An 8,632-nucleotide genomic window follows, 5' to 3' on the forward strand; every position below is an offset into this window, starting at 1 on the left:
GCCGACCACCCTATAAGAGACATGGCTAGGAGTCTCCCTACTAATGCCTTTTTGTTTTTGTTTTTTGTACTTTTGGAACATATGTTGAACATATGTCCTAGAAAAACTTGAGCTTGCTTAGTACTTAAGGTCGTGTCCTCATTGCTTGTGTATACCCTGATCGATATGTACTATATGCCCCCCAAGTGATCATGGGTTTAAAAGCCTTGGTCACTTGCTACTTGACCATGCCTTGCTTTGAGCGTTTAGGCACATAGTACTATCATTTTCACCCATTGATGCAAGTAGTAAATGATTTTCCCTCATTGGTAGTCAGGTGATTGTTTCATACTCTGTAGTAATGATACCTATACATAGATGCAGATTGTGTAGCAAGTATCGATCATGTTATACGTAATCTATTGTGTACTTGTTATAATGATTATAGACAGAAGTTTCTAAGTTGGACCAATCGTGTAACGTCCTCCTAATCCAGGACCGTTACACTGTGTACTTAAATTTTTGTCAGACCTACTAATTAGGTCATTAGGCTTAAATCGTGTAACTAAGGTTAGTAACAAGGGTTAGGGTTAAAAATTTTGGTTAAAGAACCATTGACTTTTATTCCAAAAGTGTTATACAACATAGGATCCCAAAATATTACAACACAACTATTTAAAAGGGTAAATACATAACAAAAGTTACACCAGCCGGCCTACATGGAAAAATAGGGCTATAACCTTAGTTCCTCTGAGATAACCACGGCCGTGAGGAGCTCTCCAACTCTTGGCTAGTCTAGCTTTCATTTTTCCTTACCTGCACCACAAAGCACCCGTGAGCCTAGGCTCAGCAAGAAAACCGAACATACAACAACAGAGAATATAACTTTAAAATAACCATTCAAAAATAATCAACAACATTAATTCATAGCCAATGTCATTTAGTTCAAAACGATCATTGGATCGACCTGGGTCGTTGCCTTATTCAATTGGCTTTCATGCCAACTCTCGGGCCTATGCCCTAGCTATGTGACCATAGAATCACTTGGGGCCTCGCCCTTAGCTCTGTCTCACTAGCCATAGAGCTAGCCCAACCCCCGTGGTTCATCTTCGACCTTAGAGTCGATCAACGCAATAGTACATTACTAGTTTTGGCCAACGCCTCTCGACCAGCGCACAACGCGCTATTGCCATCCTTGACTTGTAAGTCAAGCTTTGATCCAGGATTACATACCTTACTTATAAGAAACATATGTGGATAGGCACATCCCAAAAATAAAGCACATATTCATGCTAATCATACAATCCCATTAAATAACCATTTTCATAATACTAAGCACATTTATATAACGGGGCCACATGCCCTACTCATAGAATTCATACAATGAATATAAGCGCTTAAGCATTCATCAGCAAGCATTTAAAACAATAGCCCAATATAACTAATCCAGGGGCCCAAGCCCTAACCATATTCAAATACAATAGATGAGCCAAGCTTAATCACACACAACACGTTATGGGTGCATTTTTCTTACCTTAGGTCCAAGCAAGCGTAAATAAGAACGACCCCCGAGCATGATCCTAGTTTCGAGACCTTAGCGAGAGCCTAAGTCACAACCATAAAATAGGATTCTATTAATATCGAGTGATCAAAGGCTTCCGAACCAAGTCATAGCCTCCAAAACCTCGGGTTCCACCAAACCGGGTAGTGAAAACAATCCCGAGCCCCTAAGGTTAAGTTCCCACGCTTAAAACCTTCTAAGGGTCCAAAAACCCCTTCAGAGTTGCGGCCCTATGCCCCCATGCTGCAACTCACCTCCAATCAAAGGCCAAGCCTCCCCAATCAGTAGACACGCACCGCGGCCCATCCATAGTGGTGCCGCAACCTGCCCTCCTTCCTGGCTCCCATCTTGTTCTAGAGGGCCGCGGCACACCAAGAACCGAGTCGCGGCCCGACCCCTTTCGAACCCAGAAAATTCTCAATTTCAGCAACTAAAACCCAATCAATTTAACTCAAAATCATCCCAATAACACAACTAAATCATCGCAAACACTCTAACATGTTCCCAGTAGGAAAACCCAACAAAAAGGTAGCTTAAAAACCTCATTAAACTCCAATTAAATCCTTGAGTTAAGAGATTCAAAAACACATCAAGGAACCCTGAATTCTACATGAATTAAACCATTAAATGAAGTTTCGACATTTACCTCAGTTGAAGAAGAAGACCTTCTAGCCTCAAGAAATCTGAAACCTAGACCCAAGATTCAATTCTATGGCTTCTAGTCACTAAGTCCCCTTAATTCCAATGGTTAACTTGAGAGAGTGTTTAGAGAGAACAAGAGTGAGCTGAGAGAAAGGGAGGGGAGTCAGTTTAGGCAGCTTCTAATTGTCTCTTTGGTTTTGTCTTATCTAACTTAAGTCACTTAAGTTAATCCCAAGGCTCGGGGGTACCAAAAACGTCCCCGGGGGCAAAATTCTAACTTTTCCCAATATTCTCTCCTAAACTCTCTAACTTCAAATATATCTCCAAATATTTATTTTCATAGCCCAATAACACAAATAAATATATATTACCCAAAATACCCCTTGACTCGCCCCGAGTCGGGTATCAGGTCCTGTTGTGACTTTTCCGCTAACTTGCTTCCTAAGATCGCCTCGTGCCGAATAGTTCAAATAAACCCACATAATAGTGTGGTCTCTCACGTATATCACATATATGCACATAAATACACATTTATGCCCGCAACGGGCCAAATTACCAAAGTCTCCCTTCTAATAAGAAGTGGTCTCACATGCATATTTAATATCCCTAAATATGCGCATCTAATCATATTATCACATAATTCACACATTAACAATTAATATAGCAATTAAACATATATTTCCACATATTGCCATCCCAGCCCTCTAATCAAGGCCCTAAGCCTTATTAGGTAATTTTGGGACGTTACAAACTGGGTCTAGATGGGCTAATCGAGCCTGTAACGGGTCTTAGATCAAATTATCGATCGATCCCTCAAGAAACAGATTCGATTATGATCCAATGATGGCGACTGGCCTTCGGACCAGTCTCTTTTTTTATCGAATGGGTCGATAGGTTCCTCAAAAACCAAGATCGAACGTGATCAAATAATGGCGAATGGTCCTCGGATCAGTCTTTTTTGTTGATCATATAGGTCGATAGGTTCCTCAAGAACAAGATCGAACATGGTCAAATAAATTGGCGACAAGGTCCTCATACCAGTATCTCGTTTGGATCGTATGGGTCGATAGGCTCCTCAAGAACCAAGATCAAACATGATCCATAACTTGACGACAAGGTCCTAGGACATGTCTCTCTTGTTGATCTCGTGGGTCGATAGGTTCCTCAAGAACCATGATCAAACATGATCAAATAGTTTGGCGACAAGGTGGACCAATCTCTTGTTTGGATCATATGGGTCGATAGGATCCTCAAGAACCAAGATCGAACATGATACATAATTTGACAACAAGGTTCTAGGACCTGTCTCTTGTTTGGATCGTATGGGTCCATAGGCTCCTCAAGAACCAAGATTGAACATGATCCATTAATTTGGCAACAAGGTCCTAGGATATGTATCTCTTTTTGGATCGTATGGGTCGATAGGATCCTCAAGAAAAAAGATCAAACATGATCCATTAATTTGCCGACAAGGTCCTAGGACCTATCTTTCTTTTGGATCGTATGGTTCGATAGGTCCCTCAAGGACCAGAATCGAACATGTTCTGATGATTTGATGACAAGGTCCTATGACCTGTCTCTTGTTGAACATAATTTAAAGAATTAAGTGAAACTTAAGAAATTAAATTCATTCATTCATTGAATCAAAATGGCTATTACATAGATAATTAAAAAATAATACATTTGCCTCCTGTTCAGCTATGCTTCTTTTCGCCAAGTATTCGACGGGAATGACATTCAGGGTGTCCGCATCTTTGGCACTGGCAAGCTTGGCTAAGGCATCAGCATTGGCATTCTGCTACCTTGGGACTAGTGTAATCAAGTATCTCTTGATCTGTGTCAAGAAGTCCTTCACCTAATTTAGGTACTGCACCATCCTAAGTCCCTTGGCTTGATACTCTCCCAGCACCTAGTACACCACTAGCTGGGAATCACTGAATATCTCCAGAGATTGTGCATGTACATCTCGACACAAGCGTAATCCTGCTAATAATGCCTCGTACTCAGCCTCGCTGTTTGAAGCATTGAATCCAAATATGAGAGTGCAGTATATTCAATGATTCTCCGGGGTAATCAATATGATTCCTGGGCCTGAATTGTGTTCATTGGATGCTCCATCAGCATATAGATTCCATATGGGAGTATCTCCTTCCTTCTCGGTATCTCCATTCTTCGATTGGTAGGAAAGGTCTTCAAGGTTGGTGCCTTCGACTATGAAGTTTGACAATGCTTGTCCTTTTATTTCCATCCTCGAATGATAAGTGATATCAAACTGTCCTAGTTCCACTGCCCATTTGAGTAATCGTCCCGAGGCCTCTGGTTTCTGAAGAACTTGTCTCATCGGTTGATCGGTCAAGACTTGGATCGAGTGAGCGTGGAAGTATGGATGCAACTTTTGAGAGATGATTACTAAATAGTAGGCTAGCTTTTCAAGAGGGGGATACCAAGAATCCCCACCTACTAGCCTTTTACTGATATAGTACACAGGGTGTTGTACCCCGTTCTCTTCTTTCACCAAAGCAATGCTGATTGCATGCTTAGTGATTGCCAAATAGATGAATAGTACTTCACCATCTATTGGCTTCGCTAGGATGAGAGGTTTAGCGAGATGTTCTTTCAAAGCTTGGAAGGCTTTTACACATTCCTCGGTCCATTGGATCTTTCTGCTGCCCCTCAGTAAGTTAAAGAAGGGGACACACTTGTCCGTAGACTTTGATATGAACCTATTGAGGGTAGCTACTCTCCCTATTAAGATTTTCACTTCTTTGATTGTGGTAGATGACTTCATGTTGATTAATGCTTTGATCTTCTCGGGGTTAGCCTCGATTCCACGTGAATTGACTATGTATCTGAGAAACTTACCAGAACCAACTCCAAATGAGCACTTGAGAGGATTTAACTTCATGTGATACTTTCTAAGTATTGGAAAGCATTCCTTCAAGTCTTGAACATGCCCTTCATCTTCTTTTGACTTGAATAACATGTCATCAACATATACCTCCATATTTTTGTCGATCAAGTCTCAGAATATGTCATTCACTAAACGCTGGTAGGTGGCTCCTACGTTCTTCAAGCCAAATGACATTACCTTATAACAGTACAATCCATTGTCTTTCTGGAAGCTGGTATGTTCCTCATCGGGAGGGTGCATACTTATTTGATTATTTCATGTCCTGCAGTTGCATCAACCAGTTGGGTTATTTTGGGTAGTGGGAAGTAGTCTTTGGGGCAAGCCTTGTTCAGATCTGTGAAGTCCATGCATTTCCTCCACTTCCCATTTGATTTTGGGACCAGCACGGGGTTTGATTCCCAATCTGGGTAGTAGGCCTCCCTTATAAAATTGTTTTCCTTTAGCCGCTCGACCTCCTCCTTCAGGGCTTGAGATCGGTCTTTGTCAAGCAGTCTCCTTTTTTGTTGCACCGGTGGGTAGTTTTTGTCCACATTGAGGACGTGGGTTATTACGAATGGAGAAATTCCAACCATGTCCTTATGTGACCAGGCAAAGACGTCCTGGTTCTTTTTCAAAACTTCTACCAACCGTGCCTTAATTTCCACCTTTAGCTCCTTCCTGACTTTGATTACTCTAGTCGGGTCCTCCTCATCTAGTAGGACTTTGTCAAGATCTTCGACTGGTCTTACCCCCATGACGTCAACCCCAAAGCAAGGAACGATGTCATTTCCCTCGCTTTGGGAAAGTTTCTATAATAACAAATCTACGTTAAAAGGAGCCTCCGACTCCAGTAGAGTGTTTCTTTCAACGTCAACTTCCATGTTGACAACCTCATCGGTTCCTTCATTCCCTTCGTAGCAGGTTACTACCATGTTGTTTACACATAGTCCTTTCTTTGCCTTGACCACTGACGCATTATAACATTCTTGTGCCTCCCTTTGGTTACCTTGTACGCATCCTTGCCTGCGCCTATGGGGAACTTCAAAGACAGATGCCAGATAGACACTGCTACGTGTAATGCCATCAAGAGGGTCTCTCGAGAAAAACATTGTAATTCGATGATCAATCTACCACCAAGAACTCTGTTATCACAATCTCATGCCTAGGGGCATCCCCCACCATGTCTGGTAGTCTGATAGTTCCTGCTGGTGCTAAGCATTCTCCCGTGAACCCATATCTCACTTGGGAACATGGTGTCAGGTCCTTGATCATGAGCTTCATCTTCTCGAGGGATGATTTGTAGATGATATCTACTGAGCTTCCCGTATCCACCAAGCATCTATTCACTCGGGCATTGGCGATTTAAGTAGTAAGGACCAGAGGGTCATTGTGGGGGTACCTCACATGCCTGGCGTCATCCTCCGTAAAAGTGCGAGTTTCCCTTTCATACTTTAGATTTTTTGGAGACCGCTCCTCGACTGCCATGCATTGGAAAGACTCCCCTACCTCATGTCTTAGGTTCCTTGCATATCGCTCACTAGGATTGTTACTGTTGCCTGCTATGTAGGGCCCCCTACATACGGTATCCAATGTGAAGTCTACGGCTGCTGGCTCCAGTGGTGGACTCCTCTGCCTTCAGAGCTCTGGATTCTTGCTCGGGGTTTCGGTCTTGACTAGGTACCTCGAGAGTTTTCCTGATCGGAGGAGAAACTCAATCTCATCCTTCAATTGTTTGCACTCATTTGTGTCATTCCCATAATCATTATGGAAACGACAAAACTTATTCGTGTCCCTTTTTCCTTCTGAACGCAAGGGTGGTGGCTTTCAGTATGGTTCCTCCTTGTATGTTGCCAAGTAAATCTCATCCCTTGATGTAGTTAGGACAATATAATTGGTGAACCTGAGCTGGTAAGGCTAATGCTTAGGTTGTTTTTTAGTTGGTGTTGACTTAGCCTTATTTTCTCCACCCTCATCGGCCCCTCAGGTACTACTCTTTTTATCGTTTCCCCCATTGCTGCCCTGAGGGTTTGCGCCGTTCTTTTCTGTCTCGATAGTGGTCGGATGTTTTATGCATTTTTCTTCCTTCATGATAGCATCATCTAGCTTCATGTATTTGTCTTCTGGGTCCAGGAACTTCTACAAGGTGTTGATGGGGTTCGTGTGTATGCTATCCCACAAGGGACTACAATAAATTATTCCTGCTGAGAAGGCAATGAACTTCCTTTCATCTCCTACTGTGGACGCTCAGTTTGACTCTCTCATGAATCTTTGGATGTAGTCCTTCAGGGATTCATCCTTCCCTTGCTTGATGTTATCTAGTTGATTGGCATAAACTGGTTGAATCCGTTTGGTACTAAAGACCTTGCAAAATTCCTTCCTGAACTACTCCTAGGAAGTGATGGATCCAGGTTTGAATTTCCAATACCATTCCTGAGCTGAGTCAGAGAGAGTGGTACGGAATTCCTTGCACCCATAATCATGCTCCACTCCAAGTAACTCAATCTCATCCTCGAGCTTTCCAATGTGTCGTACTGGGTCCTCCTTCCCAATGTATGTTGGAAGTTTTGGGGTCTTGTATTTTTGTGGTGGCTGAGCAGCTTGGATCTTGGCACTGAAGGGACTCCCACTTCTATGAGCCAGCTTGATATCGGAAGGTTTCTTTGTCAGACCCTGAACAGCCATGACGAGTGCATTTATTTGAGCCTGCACTGCTGGCGGGATCGCTGCTTCAGGTGGGGTAGACGTCCCTGTAGGATCTTCGAATTTAAATCTAGATGCATGCTTCCTATTAACTTTCCAAACACATAATAGAAACAAAGAATAACATGACATACATATGAACATCAGATTCGTAAATTAACATAAACACAAAAATGTAGAAACTTACGAATACTCAGCGAAACTGGAACAACTCCTTCCTTCAATCTCTCTAACCCTTGATTCCTTTCTGTAGTAGAGTATTATCAAGAGATTGAACTAGATCAGTAACACAGTCTTTCTCACCAAGCCTTTGATCAACCTAAAACTACTGTGGGCTGGCTCTCAACACATGAGATAGAGATTTAGAAGAGAAGAAGAGACAGTGGCTAAGAAAGGATTAGAGTGTCTATGTTTTCACTTACCCAATGAATCAACTGAGACTGACTTATGAAAACCCTAGATATCATATTCCTTATATAGACAACTTAAAGGGCTTTATTTAAATTTGAATTAATTAAAATAATAAACTAAAAGATAAAAGCCTTGGGCTCCCACAAATGGACTTGGGCCCAATACCTTTATTTTGAATTTAAATCCCAATTGGGCCTAAATTCAAAACCATTTATTTATTTTTTAATTAATTAAATCCTTATTCAAATTAATTAATTATAATTTGAAACTTGATTTAATTTTATTTATTTATTTTTACACCAATTTATCAATATTAATAAATTTACCCAAAGATTTTCTTTTATTCTCTAAATCTCATATCTCTATAAATTTTCCAAAATTGACCTAGTCAACTTTAAAAATTCCTAATTGATAATTAAATCAATTAATTGAGATATTCTAGATGATTT

The sequence above is a fragment of the Humulus lupulus genome, chromosome 4 (genome assembly GCF_963169125.1).
Source record: "Humulus lupulus chromosome 4, drHumLupu1.1, whole genome shotgun sequence".
Lineage (NCBI taxonomy): Eukaryota > Viridiplantae > Streptophyta > Magnoliopsida > Rosales > Cannabaceae > Humulus > Humulus lupulus.